Raw genomic sequence first — 21,332 nt, 5'->3', positions numbered from 1 at the left:
GCCCTGCACCGGACCCTCCACTGCAGCTAACTGTGGGCCCACGGTGCCCCCTGGTGGCCAGAGACCCAAGATCGTCTGGATAGAGAGACAGGCGAGGAAGTACGTGAGCAAGGACCAGGCACTTTAGATTTGGAAAAAATTTTGGAAGAGCAAAAGCTTAGAAGACCCAGAGTGTTAGTGGGAGACAAGGGAGTCTAACAGTCCTGGCTGGGGTGGTGCCTTCTCACTGGGTTTTGGAGATGGGGCTGGAACGGGAGGGCAGGTGACATCAGGATCGGCCGAAACCTTGCCTCTGCGACCTCTCATCAGACCAGCGTCCACGTCTGTGCAGGAGGGGGCACTGCGCTGTATCTGGGTCAGTTATCAAGGAACTTCCTGGGAACGTGGGCTCTGAGTCACCTTCTTCCCTCCAGAATGTCTCTCCCACCGGCAGAGACCCGGCGCAAGGTCTCTGTGGCAATGCCAGTTATGGGGACGATACCTGTACTCCCCGCTCGGAAGGTCAGGGAACAGCCTTTACTTTTCAAGACCCCTGTGACTTTCGCTGACTTGATTTGCTGGTGGTGCCTCTTCTGAGCAGAGGCCACGATAAGGAACAAAACCACTGCACAGATGACAAGTCCAGGCACCAGCGGGCTGGGTGTGTGGGTCCCGGGCAGGAGCCAGGACATGGAACCCAGCTCCTCGGGTCCCACTGCAGTGAGGCCCCTGAGGGACCTCCCCCTACCGCCCAGACCCCAAGTCCCCTGCCTGCTTGCCCCGCACCCCGTATTTCCCCACACTCCATTTGTCTGTAGGGCACACTGTGTGTTGCTGACCTCACGATTCATATGACAATTATTCTGAGAAATTATGCCCAGAACTCGACAGGAAAGAGAAGGAAAGGGACCACATTTTACCATGGAAGAGACGGAAGCAAGTATTTGCACCTGGGAATGGTGTAGCTGATTAAACCAAGACAGCGGAGGGAGAAGGTGCAGCTAGAGTGTGGCCTGGCGCCGGGGCCGACCCCCGCCAGTCCGATCAGACCAGCTATGTTTGGATGGCGCGCACACTAACAGTAGAAGGAGAAAAGAACCATCACGAAACTCCTCACCACTAGCGAAAAAGCATTGCTTTCCTAGGTCAGCAGTTCTCAAAGTTTGAGTGTCAAGACTCCTTTTTTTTTTTTTTTAAGATTTTATTTATTCATTTGACAGAGAGAGAGACAGCCAGCGAGAGAGGGAACACAAGCAGGGGGAGTGGGAGAGGAAGAAGCAGGCTTCCAGCAGAGGAGCCTGACGTGGGGCTCGATCCCATAACGCCAGGATCACGCCCTGAGCCGAAGGCAGACGCTTAACGACTGAGCCACCCAGGCGCCCCATCCACCCAGGCAACCCTTGAGTGTCAAGACTCCTTTAGATCCTTAAAATGTATCACAGATCCCAAAGAGCTTTTGTTTTGGGGGGGTTGTGTCTATTAATATTTGCCATATTAATTAAAATGGAAAAATTTTAAGAACATGTATATTAATGCAATTACATAGCATGGTACCCAACCTATGACCTATGAAAATATAAACGCCGTATTTTTATCAAAAGCAGTTATGTTTTCCAAAATTAAAATAATTTAGATGAAGTGTGGCATTAAAAAAAAATAACAGCTTTATTGGGATATGATTTACATACCACACCATTCATCCATTTAGAGGATGGAAGTCCTCTTGGACTACGGCGTCCACGTGTGTCTACCTCTGAGGTTGTCTGGTGACTGAACTGGTCTGTGCTCTGACCGGTTTGCTCCCCTACAGCTGGATCTCCACACGTCCTTCCCGGTGAGCGAGATGGTTTTAATCAGATCATGGAAATCTTTCCATGGATTCTCTCTTTGTTCCAAGTCCCAGGTGATCTGCCGGTGCCCCTACCCAGGCTCCCCTCCCTCCTGGGCCACTGTCGGTCTCAGGCTCCCGTTCCCATCTCCCAGAGATGCATAACAGAGCAAAGTGTCTAAGGAAAGGGATGAAGATGTCCCAGGAGCAGTGACATGGCAAGAAACTTCACATTATCGGAACTCTTGGGGATACTTCGTGACATTGGCAGCACAAAAGATTAAACGTGGGAGGCCGAGCCGAAGTTAGGAGTATAACAAACAATTCACCAAAGCTTAGAGAAGACCCTTGCTCCCTGTCCCCAGTGAAGCCATGAGAAGGTGATCACTGTTCAAACTACTCTTGATAAATTTTTTTACAAGGACAAAAAGCACTTTAATTCTCAGTGTTTTAAATGACATGGTACTAAATAAATATTAGTTTTACTGGGGTTTTTTTTCTCTATACATTTATAACCACAGTAAGAGAGTTCTTAAAAATTTTTGAAGGCCACGGGATAATCATAATTTTTCCCATTGATTATTAGGATTGCTTTGTACTTTCGGCTTGCACGCACTTTTGCCATCCCGCACTGCTGTGACCGGGGTGTGGGTCTAACTGCGTTTAATCTACTGTTCAGTTGATGAGTTTTTTGTATGCTTTGATGGAAAGTAAGGTCTGCACATAGGAGATAACGCTGAGAGCTGGACCGGGTCACACTTGTTGGCTGTCTCCCCGTCACCCAGAATAGCTGCTGGCACACCCGGACATCCAGAGAAGACTTTTCTTTTTTTAATTGAGGAGCAATTGACCAATACAATTGTATGTAATTAAAATACACAGTGTGACGATACACAGGTCTACATGTGCCCTGATGACCAAGACCGGGTCATGAACACATCTGTGCCCTCACACAGTTAACTCTACGTGTGTGAGAAATGCTTAAGACCCACTCCCAGCAGAGCGCCTGGGGGTCTCAGTCGGTGAAGCGTCTGCCTTGGCTCAGCTCATGATCCCACGGTCCTGGGATCGAGCCCTGCGTCGGGCTCCCTGCTCAGCAGGAAGTCTGCTTCTCCCTCTCCCTTTGCCTGCCACTCCCCCTGCTTGTGCTCTCTCTCTTTCTGTCAAATAAATAAATAGAATTAAAAAAAAAAAGACCTACTTCCAGGAACTTCCAAATATACAACACCGTCTTCTTAACTGCGGTCACCAGGCTGCACATTCGCTCCTCAAAGAGATATGAGCACCCATGTTCACTGCAGCTTTAGTCACAAGAGCCAAGATATGGAAGCAGCCTAAATGTCCTTCGATGGGGGAAAGGGTAAAGAAAAAAAAAAAAAGGATGTATGTCCAAAATGGAATATCATGCAGCTGTAACAGAGAAGGAAATCCTGCCCCGTGTGTCAGCGTGGATGAATCTAGAGGGCATTATGCTAAGCGAATTACGGCCAGACAGAAAGCCTCCTGCTCTCCCACCCCCACGTGACCCCCTCCAAGGAGGAGAAGCAGCAAGTCGCCCGATTCACCTCTCAGGTCCTCCGGCTGCACTGCCTATGGAAGCTCTCTATGGAACCTCCCTCCTTCCTCGAGGGCCGCCTGGACCAGACGCTCAGGTGAGGGCTGGCAAGCCCGGGTGGTGTCACAGTGAATGCGACACGGGGGTGTCAGGTGCACTGTCTCATTTGCTGCTCTATCTTGAGTGTGGCATCGCACAACCACCCACATAAAGGTTCGGGGCTATGGCAAGAGACACCTCGCCAGGAAGCTACGCACTGGGAGGGGGGCTCAGATACAGTGAGGGTGGGTTTGCGAATTCTCAAGATAAGATGACTTAGGGAAACAGGAAAGGGGAGAGGGCATCGAGGAGGGGGAGCCACAGCAGACCTGAGCATCTCCACAGGGGAGCTGTGTGCTCAGCAGCTTCGTGAACACGCAGGAGTCTGTCTCGACTCCCCCATCTGTGAAAGGTTTCACGCTCCAGGTCCAGGAATGAATATGGGGGATGCAGGATTCTGGAGGCAAGAGAGTGGCAGCAGAAAGGATCATGAAAAGTGGTAGAAGGTGTCCTGATGATGCGGGGGTGTAAGGGATCCCCGCACACTGGCACCCCTGGTTGAGGCTGGGGGACCTTGCCCAGGTTTGGTCCTTCTCTGCCTCCCACTAGCCTCGCCTGGCTCAGAGATACGGGGGCCTGAGGCCCGAGCAATGGCCTGAAGGAAGCCTGAGTTGAGAGCATGTATGGCCTTGTATCCCAATATTAAGATTCAGGGATGCCCACCGTTGATTGAGACCCCGTGTCAGACTGAGCCTCTTCTAGCCCATTCCGTTACCTTCATTCATTTCCATAAGTACGTCTGAGTCTGTTGTCCTCTGCTTGACAGATGAGGAAAGGGGGCTTTAAAGATTTTGTGAACCTGACTTAGTCCCGTAAGTGAAGGTGGGAGGCCCCAGCCCAAAATGAGGCTGGGGTCCTGGGTACTGACCTTCATCAGATGGTCACAATGACGTTGGCCTTGGACAAGTCAGCTGTCTCCCCTTTGAGGCCACCTGGACCCCCACCCCCCACCCCCCGTTCCCCAGGCCTGTTTGGTTTCTCCCCAGGTGCCTGAAGACCCCTTTGGAGACCCTCTCCTTAACCAACTGTCAGCTCACAGAGTCGGACTTGGCGCCCCTCCCCCAGTGCCCGAATATCAGCCAGCTGAAGGGTCTGGATCTGAGCGGCAGCAGCCTGACCGGTTTCAGCCTCAAGCCTCTCCAAGTGGCAGCCAGGCTCCAGGACCTGGGCTTAGATCTGTGTGGACTCACGGAAGCCCACCTCGGGGCCATCCTGCCAGCCCCGAGCCTCTGTCACCAGCTCCAGACCTTCAGAGTCAGTGGGAACGTCCTCTCCGCGGCCATGGATGGGAGGCCACTGTACCACACCGCCCAGCGGCACCACCTGCACCCAGAGCTCTATCCTGCCCCTCTGGAGAGTTTTGGCGCTCAGGGAGCTCCCCACCTGGGGACGTTTGCCCAGGTTCAAGCTGAGCCGACAGAGATCCTGAGGGACTTGGGGTTGCCCTGGACCATCTGGCTTAGCACCAGCCCCTGTCCTCGCTATGGCGCGAGATATTCTATGATTTAGAGCCCATCATATATCCCTGTTCTACGCCTGCCTGATTGGGCGCATGCGTCTATCCACAACTGTCTTCTGGGCATTTGGAAACTGAAGTCTAGGACCTAGGTGCATTGCATGAAAAGGGAACACGGACCCCCGGTTTCAGATATCTGTTCAGTGTGGATGGGAGAGGGAAGGTGACCCAGCGGGAGGGCAGGATTGCGGACACAGAAGCCTTGACTCGGGGAGTCGCTGGGACCTTCACGGATATGTGTCCTACAGTCAGAAATGTGAATCTGAATTTCTGGAGGGAGATTTGAGCTTGAGACTCACATGTGGGAGTTATCCCTGTGTGGACCCTTGTAAAAAGAGGGTAGGAAATAAAGAACCTCAGTGTAAACTCTCCGGTGCCTTCCATGATCAATTAACTGGTTTCTCCAAGTCACACTTCAGGAAGCTCCAGCTGCTGATGGAGAAGAGCCGTACTGAGTTGTCCATGATCAGAAACTCTGTAACCGCTGTGGTGGGATTTGGCCCCAGGAACTCACAGCATGTTTATGATTTCCTCCAGTTCTTTATTCTTTCCGGGGTCTCTCTTGACTCCTTGTTTCAGGGGCTGTTGGGTGGGTCAATACAACAATTGGAACATGTTAAGTGGCCAATGAGCCATTGGAGACCCTCACTGCTGAGCCAGATGCTGTGACCCTGGACGTGAACCCTCCCCACCGTTCTCCAGGTGGACCCCGAGGCCTCAGTTCCCGGCCTTTGTGGTGAGAAAGGGCTTCACTGCACAAAGCAGGGCCAATTCTGGAAGGGACTGTTCACACTGCAGATTAACTGGAGCTTCTGGGCCTCACCAACCCATGCCCTTCACAGGTGGGTGGTCGTCCTTGAACTCAACGAGGTGGCCAGTAAAGACATTCAAGTTCCTTTTAGCAAAAGTACTAAAATCCTACAGGCATGGAAACTTAGTATTTCTACACCACATTAAAACAAATAATACCCCAGGGCTAGGCCATGTCAATGAGAAGCGGACTTTATTCTCCTAACACCTCTCTTCCCCCACCAGGAAAGACTAGAGCAACATGTTTTGAAGTCAGTATATTAGGATATGTAACAAAATACCTCTAGGCAGTGACTGACTCCCTTGCCTGTGGTAAGACAATGTCTTGGCCAGGTTTTCTTGACCAACCAATAGACTGTATACAGATGTGTTAGAATTGGCTCACATGGTCACCGCAGAAGTCCACTCTCTGTCATCTGTGAGCTGGAGAACCAGCAAAGCCAGTGGTATGACTCAGTCCAAGACTGAAGGCCTGAAAACCAGGGGAGCAGATGAGGTAACTTCTAGCCTGAGGCCAAAGCCCTGAGAAATGGGGGACCCCTGCTGTAAGCCCCAGAGTCCAAAGTCTTAGAAGCCAGGAACTCCAGGTGTTCATGGGCAAGGAGAGAGAGAATTTGCCCTTCCTTCCCCTTTTTGTTCCATTCTGGTCCCCAAGAGGTTGAATGATGCCCAGAATCTCTAACCTCAGTGTACTGATTTCAAACGCTAATCTCTTCCAGAAACACCCTTACAGACATACCCAGGATTAATGTTTGACCAGCTATCTGGGCATCCCTTAGACATGGTGACACCAAAAAATCATCACAGTGACTCAAACAAAAGCACCCAAAGGAAGGCTCCCCCGCTGAGGATTCAGGGGCTGGTGGTGCTGATGGGAGGTCCTTAGGCAAGAGCCTCAGTTTCCCTATAAAAGGAGTTTTCCCTGTATAATGATGCACACACACCCACCTTATCCAGTTCTTGTAGGATCCAATGAGATGATGTACATAGAGGGCTTGGCATACAGTAAGAGCTTAATAAATGAGTCTTTCTCTTCCTTTCTCTTCCTCAATCTTCCTTTCTAGTCCTGACAGCAGGAGGAGAGCAGGACACAGGGCATGCCATAGGATTCAGCTTTTACATGTGGCTACTAATGAATCGTAATTCACGCAGGCAACTTTAGCAGCAAGCACCAGGCATATGAAAGACTGTATTTATCTCTAGCGATGCTCAGATAGACGGTTCCAGTCCTTGGGACTTGTGTGCCACCTGCTGGTAGATCTAGGTGATACAAGCTGGACCATATTGTTCACTCTTCTAAGAAATCTGTCATGAACTGCTATTTGAGTATAAATATCTGTGTTGTGATGTATAAATGTTAAAGATATAAATTGCCTTTAAAGGTTGTAAAAAGAAATTTGGTGTTTTTAAAGAATGCATGCAGATATTTAAAAGAATTTTAACTTCGTTTGGTGTCTGTAAACAAATGAGACTTTAAAACTGAGTTTAAAAATCTATGAACAAGAATTGTTTCCTCTGTTAAAAAATTAAAATCATAAAATTTTAGAGCTGGAAGGTTACAGTTAAATTTTTAAAAGGAGACTTTAACTTTTAGAGCAGTTTTAGGTTCATAGTAAAATAGAGAATAGTTTCCATCTAACTCCTACCCTCCCTCACCCCCCACAATATGCAGCCTCCCCACCAGAGTGGTACACATATCTTGGTTGCTTCCAGACTTTGGCAGTTATGACTAAAGCTGTTCTAAGCATCTGAGTGTAGGTTTAGGTGTGGACATAAGTTTTCAGCTCATTTGGATAGACAGATGGCAAGGAGCAAGATTGCTGGATCAAATCATAAGGATATGTATTACATTATGTTTTTTCCCCTTGACAACCTCACCTGTTAGAGATTGCCCCATAAAGGGTAGGGACTGTGTCTCTATCACCCTGTGGTCCCACAGCAGAGCACAGAGCCTCACATGTGGTTGTAAATGCTTATAACTGCATGGTGCATGGAAGTCTTTATCATCAGTTTATAGCTAAATGTTTTTTTCCACTAAAACGCAAATTTGGGGAAAGCCAACATTAGCTGGGTACCAATGAAATAACTAAGTTGGATATGCAAGGAATAGCAGGTGGGATTCTGTGGTCACTATGTTTGTACAGGTAAATGGTACATGTTTTCCCTATTTTTTATGGTTTTGCTCAAGTAATACAGACTACATTCTCAATGTAAAACATTATGTGAATACAGATAGAACAGACATCTCCCTGAACTTTCTCTTCATCCCAGGCCCCTCTCCAGAGAGTACATTTCCTTGGTTACTAATGATGCTGTCCACCTTTTCGTGTGCTTACCTGGCATTCGTGTATCTTCTTTTGTGAAGTGTCTGTTCAAATGTTTTGCCCAATTCTTTCAGTCTTATTATTATTGAGTTATAAGAATTTTTAAATATATTCTCAACACAAGTCCTTGTTAGATGTATATAGCGAATATTTTCTTCCAGTCTGTACCTTGTCTTTATTTTTTCAGTGGAATCTTCAGAAGATCATACATTTTTAACTTTAATGAAGTCAAATATATCAATTTTCTCTTTTATCACTTGTGCTTTTGTGCCCTATTTGAAAAATCTTCATTCGCTCCAAGGTTGCAAAGATTTTATGCTAAGTTTTCTTCTAGAATTTTATAGTTTTAGCTTTTGCATGTAGATCTATGATCCATTTCAGGTGAATTTTTATGTATGATGTGGGGTAAGCTTTGATATCTATTTTGTCCCCATGTGGATATCCAGTTGTTCTCAGACTACTTGTTGAAAAGGCTTTTCTGTCCCCATTGAGTCACCTTGGCACCTTACCAAACTGATCATATATATGGGGTCTACTTACGGATTCTCTGTGGTGTTCAATTAATCTGCATGCTGGTATGATTACTGTAGCTTTATGGAAGTCTCGAAATCAGGTAGACTGAGTCTTCCAAAATGTTCTTTTTATAAAATTACTTTGACTATACAATGTCATTTGCATGTCTATATACATTTAAAATAAGCTTCTCAACTTCTACCAAAAAGCCTAATGGAATATTTATTAAGATCCCACTGAATTTAGAGATTTGGGGAGAATTGACATCTCAACGGTATTGAGTCTTTTAATGCATGAATATTGTGTAGTCTCTCCATTTATCTACGTATTCTTTCATTTCTTTCAGCACTATATAATAGTTTTCAGTGCACAGGTCTCAAGTATATTTTATTTTATTTTTTTAAAGATTTTATTTATTTATTTGACAGAGATAGAAACAGCCAGCGAGAGAGGGAACACAAGCAGGGGGAGTGGGAGAGGAAGAAGCAGGCTCATAGCAGAGGAGCCTGATGTGGGGCTCGATCCCAGATCGCCGGGATCACGCCCTGAGCCGAAGGCAGACGCTTAACCGCTGTGCCACCCAGGCGCCCCCCAGTTCTGGAAGTTTTAATAACAGCACTTCCATTCACCCCCCCCCCAAGTGTACTGGATTGGGCAATCAATTGTAGGATCACTCTGTAACACTATACCCTATATCATTTATGTGAGTTAAAAAATATATACACACAAAATGACACAACATGTTTTATAAGGACACATGCAAATTCAAGGTTAGGTCAAATAGTAGAGTGCTTATCTATGGTGGGTAAGGGGGTGGAAATGGGCAACAGGAATAAAGGGGAATAGGTGTAGATGTATAACTATACCCCTTTGAGAGAGGGGGGACATCTCAGTTACGGCAATGAGCTATGAATGAAGACTCTAGAATAGATCAGTTCTGCTCTTGAGTTGGGAAGAAAGATGGAGGAGGGAAGATGCAAATAAAAGAGAAAGAAGAGAGAAAAGAAAAGAAGTAAAATACAAAGTTAGTAACTCTGTCCTGTCAAACAGGAGAAACTAATGCCAACTATCCCTCTCCCATTTTACTTTATATTACATTATTGAGTTGGATTTTAATTACCCCATGTTTTGTACCCCCAATTTGTCATTATTTCTGTTTTACACAGTTAAGTTGGTTTAGGATAACAGTGTGTTTTCTGATGTCTTTATTTACCATCTCTTTTTGAATCTCAGACCTTTTAAAAAACATGATTTACTTTTTCATTCAACAGAGCTGGGAAACTCTCTCAATCCTTATCTTAAAAGGCTTCTGTTCCACCACCTTCCTGAAAAGGTTTCCTGAATTTAGAATTCTAAGATGACAATTATTTTCTTAGTGATTTTAAGATCCTATTCTTATTTGAAGGACTTTTAGTTTCCACTGGTGGGGCTGAGAAGCCAGTTGTAAAGGGAATTGTCATTCCCACGTAGTTATTGTTTTTTCTCTTGGGCACTCTTGAGATAAGCTTTTTGTCTTTGGTGTTCTGGATTTCATATATCTAGGTATGGATTTCCTTTCCGTGATTCTGCTTGGGATTTATTGTGGCACCTGGGTAGCTCAGTCGGTTAAACATCTGACTCTTGATTTCAGCTCAGGTCATGATCTTGGGGTCTTGAGATCAAGCCCTGCATCAGGCTCCGAGCTGAGCATGGAGGCTGCTTGAGATTCTCTCTCTCTCCCTCTCTGCCCCTCCCTGCTTGTGCTCTCTCTTTGTCTCTCTCTGTCTCTCAAAAAAAAAAATTAAAACAAAAATAAATATTCTGCCTGCAATTTGCTTGCCTTCCTGAATCTGAGGTTTGGTGTCTTTCACCAATTCTGAGAACATTATAGTTTTTATCTCTTGGATAAAGAGCTTCAAAGAGTTCTATTTGCTTCTATTTTTTTTAACATTTGTCTTTTTCCTTCTTTTACTAGCATCTTTTCTAAAGTGTTTGGTTCCTTTATGTTTTTGTTCATTTCTAACATCTTATGTTAGAGCCGTTTCCGGACTCTTCTATTACCTGAAGCTTCCAGGATTCTAATCCTCCTGATTATTGTGATTTGCTGACCCTAGCTCCCGGTGGGATATTCTAGAATGAGTGTTCTAATTTTGGTTTGTGGCCTCATCTTCATCAGGGCTTCATTTGTGGGAATGTCTTCTAGCCTGTGTTATTCGATCATCCCCCAAGGTCAGTTTGCTGCTTTGCTTTCTCCAGGTGTCCCAGTGATATCAACGGCATGGGGCAAGTTGTAATTTTGTTATTTCTCATCTTGGAGTTTCCTAGACCACACAGGGAATTTAAAATAGGCCCCAAACCTACCCAAGGAACAGGCTGGAGGACTGAATTTATGAGGGGAGGAAATTATTTTTTTCCTATCCAGAACCATCCCTGCACTGGCAGGTGGACTTTTAGAATCCATCCTTGCACTGAAGGTAAATCTTGATGGCCCAACTTTATGTAGTGGTATGAATTCCAGTTCCCTGTGCTTTGCAGACTAATTTCCTACCTGTCCCCCATGTGGGTCTTAAAACCCAGGCTGCTAGGTTACCGGGCTGCTAAAGACCCCTGCACCACATCCTCCCTTGCCTCTGGCAGCCCTTACGTTGGCTCAATTCTTACCACCCTAGTTTCAAGCTCTGTGTTGTTCCAACAAATAAATGCTTCCTTTCCCCACCCCAGCCCATCAGCTCAGCTAGGCATTACAAACACTGTACATTATAGTTTTCCAGGATTCCTAAATTTATTGTTAGGTATTTGTGTAAGAATTGGAAGTCTAAGAGGTCCTGATTTTCGTGCATTAATCTTGAACCTGCTCATTTTGTGGAACTGGCATGTTAGTTCAAATGTATTTATTGGTGATTCTCTTGGGTTTTCTGTATAGACAATCACACCATCTACATTATTAATTTCAAATATTTATACCCTATTATTCTTTTTCCTTTTCTTATGAAATTGGCTTAGAACCCCTAGGGCAGTATTGAATAATAGCAAAGTTAGCAGACATATGATAGCACGCAGCCTATAATGCCGCTGTTGATTCACAAGTATTTGTGATATTTGCTGTAGGTTTCTGGAACATGCCCTTTATTAACAAAACTTCTCTGAAGTTGTAATATTTAATATTTACTAAATACCTCTAGTGAGGTTAAGTGATTTCCGTAAAGCTATCATAAACCAGAATTTTTACTTTAGTTATAACATGTGTAACGTAGAAATGTAAGCAATGACACTATGGAGATTCCCACAGACATATCAGGGACTGGATATATTCTGAGGTCTTAGACCACTGTTGAAGCTACTTCCCCAAAGGGTGCAAGCCCTGTCAGGACTGGCCTTTTTCACCTCTCAGGTCTCTTGATTGCCCTTACCACTGTCCTCTGGGGATGGCCAATCCCGACCCACTCAGTGTCGTATTAACAGATGGCCATTGCTGGTAGAAGAGCTTCTTTATGAGAAAGTTCATTCATTCCCCACATGAACAGCATTGGACTTGGTTTTTGCAACACTCCCACCCCATGTGATGAGAAAATGCCCTAACTGTTCGTTGTTAGGTCCTGTGCTTTCAAATGCAAAAGGATTTCTGCAAAGATAATGGAGATGAATTTTATCTGAGTTGGTCAGCGTGACTCTTTCTTGGGTACCAGTAAATCTGTAAGGGTTCAGAACAGATGTGCCACTTGGGCAAGTAGATTATTTTGAGCTGAAATCAATCAAGCTTCTAGGGAAGCTCAAAAGATTTAGGAAGAAACTTTGATCTTCCCCCTAACTGCCTGAAAGAATTTAGGTAGAGCAACTGATCCAGGAAGAGAGCTGTCACCTTTGATAATACGTTGTAATATGAACTAAGGATAGTAAACAGGGAGGCATTTAGCAAAGTCTGATTGTTAAAATTCCTCTGTGTCCCATTGTTTCTGTGCAGACTAGCAAACATGTGTTTACCAAACATTTATTTTTTTATCTTCCTGTGAATCATTTCCTTCCCTTCAAAGTACCAGACTCCTACTACCTTCTCCTTAATTTAAGATGGCATATATTCTTCATTTTCTCTTTCTGTCTTTGAACCTCTTGTGTATGTTGGTTCTGTATATTCAAAATTAAATTTGATTTTCTTCAGTTAACCTGTCTCATGTCAATTTAATTCTTAGGCCAGCCAGAAGAATCTTGAAGGATAGAGGAAAATTTTTCCACCCCAACATAGCCAAATGTTTTAGGTCGGGTTCCCTAGAAGTAGAGCCTGATACAAGGGTGCAGGTGCACAGGATTGACTGAGGGGAGGGCTCTCAGGAGAAGAGTGTGAAGGACGGTGGTGGGGGGCAAGGGCAGAGGAAGGAGCCAAGTAAGGACTTGGTCCCAGCTGGAGCTAGCTTCCACCTGACCACATGAGGGCTCTGGAATGTAGAATGTGCCACAGCATGAGTCCTACCTGGGGGTGGAGGGGTGGAGGGGTGGAGGGGGGCTGCCTTTTGTTCTCCTTTGTCAGTGAGTTATGGCTGTGGGGTGCCTGGGTCAGGGCTGACAAGGGGACTCCACTTCTGCTGGAGGTGGTTCTCTAGAAGAAGCAGGAGCTGAGAGCTGTTAGCAATCAACGCTCACAGCATTTGGAGATGGGTGTGCCCAGTACAGGAGTCTGGACGGGACACTGACGGTTCACTACACCTAGTCAAACCTAGCTAAGGAGACAGTGGTATGGGCACCGCTGAGTGACCAGGAGGTGGACACCAGGCTTGCTGGACAAAGGATGATGGCAGTGGTGCCAATAGTCAACATTGCTCCAGGAATTTGGAACCTGGGCACTCAGCCCATTGGAGAGAGCTGCAAAGTGCAAAAAGGAGACAGAATTTCAAGAAGACACTCTAAGAAAAATGAGCAATGTGCTGGAGTTAATCGCTGCTCACTCAAATCGCTCTTTAAACAAATACATATTCATGAGCGGGCATTCGGAGAGGTTGTCTGAAAGTTAACTTGCTGTCAAAATGTGGCATTTTTCTTCCACTTAACACTGTGGCCTGCCTTCGTGACTCCACATCTCCACACGATCCAAAAGCTCCAGGATGAGAAATATTCTATTAACTTTCCATCATGGGCTGGGCCTGGCGCCAGCTTCCTATTTGACAGTGAAATCTGTTAGAGCAGATCTGTGACCCATTTTGATGTGGTTACAGACGGAGGGCTCAACCTCCTTGAAAATTCAAATCCCTCTTTGGTCCCTGGAGGGAGAAAGTTAGTGCAGCGACTCCAGCTCACTTTCATGATGGCTCCTACCCGCTGTATTTCTCTGAAAAGCCTTCAGCCTCCGAAGACCCTTATTCCTCAGGAAGAAGAAATGACAACAAGAGGATAGGAAGTTTTGAAGATTTACTACCTTTCTCCCTTTGTTCTTTCTTTAAGTGAGGCAGACGTGCATTATTTTTAATTATTTGGTTAGCACCGAACGTAGCCTACATATTCACCTTGTCTGGTTTGAATCCTTGATTTGTGTGTGTGTGTGTGTGTGTGTGTGTGTGTGTGTGTGTGTGTGTGATTGTCCCTGTTTAGCACCAAGAATCAAGTCCAAGATGCTGCATGAGACAAAGAAGGGACGGAGAAAGTGTTAGGGGGTTTTATCTGCCAGGTACGTGTAAGGAAGTAAAAGGGAAAAGTTAGCTTTGAGGAATCAAATGCCACATTCAAGGTCAGAGAGAAAAATAAAAACTGTAAACACATTTTAGTTTGATGCTCTTATAGCCAATCTTTAAAAAAAAAAACAAAACCAAAACCTTCCTTTAGCCTAATTCAGATACTGCTGGAGGTTCATGACTATATTCTGGCATAATCAAGAAACATTACGGATGAGTAGTTAATAGTAGTGGGGTTTTTTTTGTTTTTTGTTTTTTTCCTCTAGAGGAGCTCAAAATGGATTTTCCACGTTGTTATTCACTGGGACTGTCTTGAACAGGATCTGGTCAGTGTGATAAGTAAGGTAATTAAGTCAGCAGCTTGTCCCTCCACCCCCCAAATCCTCTGTACGTGGATTTGGCCAAACCCTTCCAGTTAGTTTCTCAACAATTCTTTCTGCTATCAAATCATTCCTTCCTCATCCGGAGCAGTTTCTGCCTCCTGAAGAAATCGCCTGCAGCCCGCTGGCTCGCCTGAATGCAGCTCCTGTCCACCCAGGTGCTGCCTTCTCACCGACTGGGAGGCATGGCAGTGAGAGATAAATCAAAGAGCTGTCACCTTCCATAGCAGCACATTGCAGGGGACGTTAACTCGCCTCCAAACATGACAGAGGTGACCCTTCCCTCTCAGGGTAAAACCTCCCACAGCCAGAGGCTGCGATGGGAGTTGGTACAGTGAGCCTTACGTGGCTGCATGATCTTGGCTCTGGGCGGTGGAAGGAGACAGGCCAGGGCCTCTCCTCTCCTACCCTAACCCCTCTGCTAGAACAGCTCTTTCTCATCCTCCAGGTCTCAGCTGCCCTGCCACCTCCTCAGAGAAGCCCTCCCTGACCACCTCTGCTCTTCCCCATCACTCTTGATGCTGGTTTCCCCTACAGAAGAAGCATAGCACGATCTGTAATGATGTTCTGCATTCTTGTTCCTTCTAGATGACCAGCTCCAGGAGGACATAAGACCCCACTGTCTCATTTATCAGAGTTGACCCCACAGCGACCCCATGTCTCTCCATGTAGGAGCTCAGTACATATTGTTGATACTGTTGCTGAGTCGAGAGGGGTAATGGCTGGTCTTCCCTCTTCCTCCTGCCTCCACACTCACGCCCAAGTGAGAAGAGGCAGGAGGTAGGCGTGTGCAGGTCCAAATGTCAGTGTGTTGCCAATAATGCCAGGACCAGAGACAGTGGCTTATCCAGTCTCGGTGTCTGCCCTGCTTGAGATGGTCACGGGGCTGGGCTGTAGGCTTTGAGGATGGGGTGGAGGTGAAGGAGGAAAGGAAGGAGATGAGCGGGGGTGGAGGGGTGGGAGAAAGGGGAGGGCCAGTGTCCTCTAGGAAACCTGAGGAGTGGGCAGCTGGTGACCCCCTCACCCCAGGTTCTGGGAACCGGGGTGGGGGGCTGTTCTGGACACATTATGGTTCATTGATTTCAGGTCAGCAATTCTCTGAGATCTCCCTGGGGCTGGAATCTTTGGTCAGCCTTACTCTCGTCACGCCATGGGTTCCAGGAGTGGCCTAGGCTGACCAAATCATTCATTCATTCATTCATTCATTCATTCATTTCCCTTGGCTTCATGGGGTGAAGGCAGTATGAATTTCAGTTTTTGGCTCCCTTACAGGGACCCTACTGGAGAGGGTAAGCGGCCCTCTCAGGTTACCCTCAGGGGCAGGAAAACGAGCCCATTTTGAGCTTGCCCCCCAAACCCACCTGCTCCCACCGTAGGGACACACATGGAATATACACAGGGCATCGCCACATTTGTCCAGTGAATATCTGCTGGCAGCTGGGTCCCTGGTTAAGCACTGTGGGATTTCAGAGAGGTATGAGGTCTAAGACCGGCCTTAGGAGCTTCATTCATTCATTCATTCATTCATTCCACAAACTAAGCATCTACCATTTGCCCAGCACTGGGCGGGAGCCCAGGGCTACGAGGTGGTCAAGACAAATGTGCCTGTACTCACAGCTTATAGTCTAATGAGGGAGACAGCCTGACAGGTAGATAACATTCAAAGCAGTTCAAGCTGTGAGAAAGAGCTCAGGGGAGGGGAGACGAGGAATGAAGGCAGAGGACATGCAGGGCAGGTCGAGGGGTGCAATTCTTTCCCTCTAGAGGCCAGGGAAGACCTCTCTGAGGAGGAGAGATTACTTGTATCTAGAGGCAGGACAGGCTACCATATCTGGTTGTACAGATTGTGCACTGCATAACTCTGGGGGATGACATTCACCATTGTATGCAGCATGCCCTGTGGAGGGAAATCCAGAAAGCTCCATGGAGGAAGTGGCATTTGAGATGCAGGATCCCGGCAGGTGAAAGAGGTTGGTGGATGGCATTCCAGTAGAAGGAATCATGTGAAGGGATCCACAAGGGGAGAATACTGGGTGGTTTCGGGCATGGGAGGGCTCTGATGTGGCAGGAGCGTAGTAAGGGGAGTGGCAATAATATGGGACACGGCTCACGAAAGGGCTTGTGGGAAGATCACAGGAGGCCTTGAACGCCAGGTTGCAACTGTGCTTTACTCTCTACACCACGATCTAATCCGTGGCCTGTGGATATGGCCTGTGGACTAAGGGTGGTTTTCACCTTTCTAAAAAGCTGTAAAAATGAAACAAATTGAAATGAAAAGGGTACAACGAGTGCAGTGAGTGGCCTGCAAAGCGGAAAATATTCACTGTCTGACCCTTAACCGAAACAGTCTTGGGAAGTTCCTGGGTGCCCTTGACCGAGAGTGACCTGGGACAGGAAATGGGTAGCTTGGACACGGGAGGAGAGAGAGGCCAGGAGGCCAGGTGACAGGCTGCTCCGTCAGCCAGGTGCTCGGAAGAGAAGCTCACGCGGGGGAGATGGATGAACCCCCACCCCCAGCACCTGGCAATGTCGCCTCCTCCACGGCCAATACTGTTGACTTTCCGAGTATTAGGGGTTGAAGGATGACACATCCTCCCCGGAGATGGGGGATGTCCCATGCATCACCTGCATCAAGAGTTCTCATCAGGTTCTATTTGAAGATTTTTTTTTTAATGATTTTTTTTTTTTTTGCTAAAAATAGATGCAGTTGCAAATCATTGGTAGAGAGGACACGGTCTTCTATTCATCCCAGGAAACCCGAGGAACTGTTTCTGACAAAGAACTCACTGGTACAGAGGAATTATGTCCTCCTGCCCATCCCCTCCAGAGCTATTGGCTTCTGGATGGTTCTGGGTGTGGATGGTGGGGTGGGGTGGTATAATGGGAAAAATACGGCCACTGACTGGTGTCTCATTGGGCACGTGGCTTCCCAGTCAACATCTCCAAGGGAAAAACAGGGGTAACGGGACCTGTGTGGCATGGCAGCTTAGAAACCGTGTAGAAAGTACCCAGCTCAAAAGCTAATTATTCATCCTCACCGTATCACCCCAGGATGTATCTGTGTATTCGACTTGCAGAATCCCAGGCTTGGAAGGGACCTGAGTGACGTGAATTCCCAGTCTGTTACACACCCTGGATCACCCACGGCCAACCCCCACAGGAAATGCGGTGTGCAAGGCCGCGCATTGCACGTGGGAGGCAAAATCCCAATGGTTAGAGACACTTACGATCATTTAGAGACACCATTTTCCGCTGCTGGCTCTACGCTGCCCACGCGATTCTAACTTTGCTTCGATTTCAATATTTGAATACGAGTCTTCTTTGCCACACGAAACAACATAAGCTCCTTCTGCATTCGCTGTCTGCTGTGTTCCGTTTCTCCGAAGGCAGATACCGGGGCCGCTTGTGAAGGGACCCGCGGGCCGGCTCCCGGGGCAGGGGTGGGGAGGTGCCAGCTGCCAGCTTTGTGTGAAGGTGAAGGATTGCGGGCTTCCGAGGGGCGGATGGAGGAAGGGCAGATGGCAGCAATCAGTTCTCGGTGGTATAGAACTGTCCACGCGCCAAGGAGCCCGCCCCACCCCGACTGTCCGCTCTGCGGCCGCCCCGCTCACTTCTCCCTGCTCCAGGCCTCCCAGCAGGGGCTGGGCCCAGAGAGGGTGGGAGAGGGAGCTCTGGGCTCCTCTGCTCAGCGGAGCTGGACGCTTGACCTCTCTGAGCGTCACTCTCCACTTTGCAATCTTCATCCTGGTTCTCGAATTTACTCCAAATCTCTCTTATTCAGCCTGACGGGAGCAAGAGGGAGAACTCGGGTTGGACGGGAGTGAGTTCAAGTCTGCCTTCTGGCTGTGCAACTTGGGGGGAGCCACTCAACCTCTCTGAGCTGGTTTTCTCATCTGTCAAATAAGCTTAATGGTCCCTAAGGATACAATAAGATTGTGTGTGTGTGTAGTCAATTCTTGTTATTGCTGGTACTTACATTCCAGAAAGCCCATGAAATGCTGAACAGGTCAATACTGAATCATCTCCTCTAGGGAAAACGTATGGTTAGGTTTCTTGAGACTTCCGGTCACAATATTTTTGTCAACTTATCAGTACATAGCCTTGTTTTATGTGTGTTTCTGTCTCCAGACACCTTATCTGATAAATACTGTAGATTCGTAACGCCGGCCTCATGGCCTACCACGCTGTAACTCAGGCCAGAACAAAGCTTATCCAACACATATATCTTCTCCGAGGTGGGGGGAGGCAGGGACCTTTCCACTTGCCTCTCATACCTACTCTCCCTTTCTTCCCTAGTGAATAAAATAACAATTTAGCTGGTCACATGACCCGCTCCCCTTTCGTTTTCCAACCTCCCTTAAAACAGTCATGGCCTGCCTGGTGACCGAGTTCCAACCAGGAAGAAATAAGCAGAAATGTTGGTGGAACTTCTGGGGGGTTCCCTTAGGAGGCAGTGGCACGTCCTTCCTCTCTGTTCCTCCTTCTTGTTGGCTAGGATGCTGAAGTGATGGCAGGAGCTCAAGCAGACATCTTGGACCATGAGGTGGAATCCAGGTGCTGCTGATGACAGAGCCACAGTGAGAAGGACCTTGGATTCCTGGAATTGTGGAATGGCCAGACAATCCTCGACTGACTGGCTACCCAATCGGAGAGAGAAATAAGGCACTCTCTTGTTCAAGCTACTATTACCTGTTTTTGTTGTTGTTCTTTGCTTGTTTGTTGTCATGTATAGCCAAACCTCATCCCAAACCTAATCCTAAGTGACACAGGAAGGTTCCCATCCTGCTTCACCATTGACCAGCTCTGTAACTTCACTGTGGTCACTTTACCTCTTTGGGCCTCAGTATATCCACAAAGTGGCAGAGGAAGAAATTAGGAGAAATTAAGTAACTTTCTTGTTCTAAAATTCTCTGATTCTAATCAGTCTGAAATACATGCCTTCACAGGCTAATTTTCCTAAGGTAGGTGGAAGCCGAGATGTGGTTGTCATGGAGACACCCCAGCGATGCTGCCCAGTGCCAATCAGCAATGGAGAAGATGCTGGACGCATGTTTGATGAACAGAGGACCAGAGAAACCTGTACCAGGAGGGTGGGCCAGCTTGTGGTTGGGAAGTCCCTGGTAAGTTTTCCATTCAATCCAAAGGTTGGCAGCCTTATAATGACGCAAGGAAGCCACTGTTCTTGCCCAGCCTCAGGAACCATGGGACCAAACACAGTAGGTGGTGGAAAGCAGGGGTTTAAGTGAATAAACCAGAGGTGACCCCAACTGGACCAGGCAGAGATGTCCAGGAGCCTGCAGTCTGGGGCACCTGGAGAAATAGCCCCTGAGCATAGCCCAGCTAATGCCCTCACTCCCAGCAGCAAAGGGGTCCTCCCCAGCAGGGGGAACTATGGGACACCCCCTAAAGATGAAATTTCAGACCAAGGCAAGAGCTTCTTTGCTCAGGTGGGTCTAGACCTAGGAGCTGCCTTACCCATAGAGAGATATCCTCTCTGTTTTAAAAGCTTCAGCTCCGGGGCACCTGGGTGGCTCAGTCAGTTTAGCATCCGACTCTTGATTTTGGCTCAGGTCATGATCTCGGGGTCATGGGATTTGGCTTCATGCTCAACTCCCCGCCATCCCCTCCATTCCCCCACCTGCTCGCTCACACCCACTCTCTCTCTCCCTTACTCTCTTAAAAAAATTCAGCTCTAGCTTTTAATTTTTAAAATTTTAAAAATTTTTATTTATTTGAGAGAGAGAGAGAAAATGAGTGGGGGGGGGGGCAGAGGGAGAAGCAGACACCCTGCTGAGCAGGGAGCCCAAAGCAGGGCTCCATCCTGGACCCCAAGGTCATGACCTGAGCCGAAGGCAGACGTCTAACCGACTGAGCCACCCAGGTGCCCCTCAGCTCTAACTTTTTAAAGACAATGTTTATTCAAGACTTGGCAAACACTTTCGGAGAGGTAAGCTGCCTGCTGTCTGTTTCTACGAGGACCGTGGATCCATCAGAAACAGGATTTGAGGTTAGCTCTGTCAAGGAGATACAAAAGCATTCCTGTTTTTGTTTGTTTCTCTCTCTCCTTTTCTTTCTTTCTTTCTTTCTTTCTTTCTTTCTTTCTTTCTTTCTTTCTTTCTTTCTTTCTTTCTTTCTTTCTTTTTCTTCTTCCTTTCTTTCCCCCAATATATTTCACTTCTTTTCTAGGGCAGGGGCTCTACCCTTCTGCCTCTCTGATTACCCACTGCACTATTTATATTCCTCCCCCAGAATCCTAGCAGAAAGGAGGGCAAGCTGGCAACAAACTGACCTGAGAGTTCAATTGATCCTCTCTGTGTCTGCAAGACTAGAGTGGAATTCTCTTTCTGGAGCTCTTGGGCGCTCAGGGTCATGAGCACGCTGGCGGGTCCATGAGCAAGGTCTGCTGTCTACGAGGTCACTCAGTGTCACAGAGGGTCCCTAGAATCCTAGAATCTCAAAGGTCTCTCTTTCTATAAGTTCAGAACTAAGGGAGGCAGATTTTTCAGACTTAAGAGACAGTTGACACCCTTGGAAAAACCCCAGGCATCTAGGACACAGGCAGGAGGGTACTAGAAGAGATGTGCTGTGTCCTAAATCCCAGGAGAGAAAATGTGAAGTTAGCCAGATAGTAGCTCCCAGGGAATCTGGTGTCAGTTTACCCACGGAAGAAACTGAGGCCCAGAGACAGTGAG

At 47.2% G+C, this 21,332-nt stretch overlaps 1 pseudogene; it reads left to right on the top strand.

Annotated features, from left to right (window-relative positions):
- The first annotated feature begins 3,145 nt into the window (after window positions 1–3,145).
- LOC123779632 (PRAME family member 25 pseudogene) lies at window positions 3,146–5,305 on the top strand (annotated as a pseudogene).
- Window positions 5,306–21,332: the final 16,027 nt, after the last annotated feature.

Source organism: Ursus americanus, chromosome 33, assembly GCF_024610735.1.
Source record: "Ursus americanus isolate L20-20 chromosome 33, mUrsAme1.1.p, whole genome shotgun sequence".
Classification (NCBI taxonomy): domain Eukaryota; kingdom Metazoa; phylum Chordata; class Mammalia; order Carnivora; family Ursidae; genus Ursus; species Ursus americanus.
This window is presented reverse-complemented; position numbering and strand designations above follow the sequence as displayed.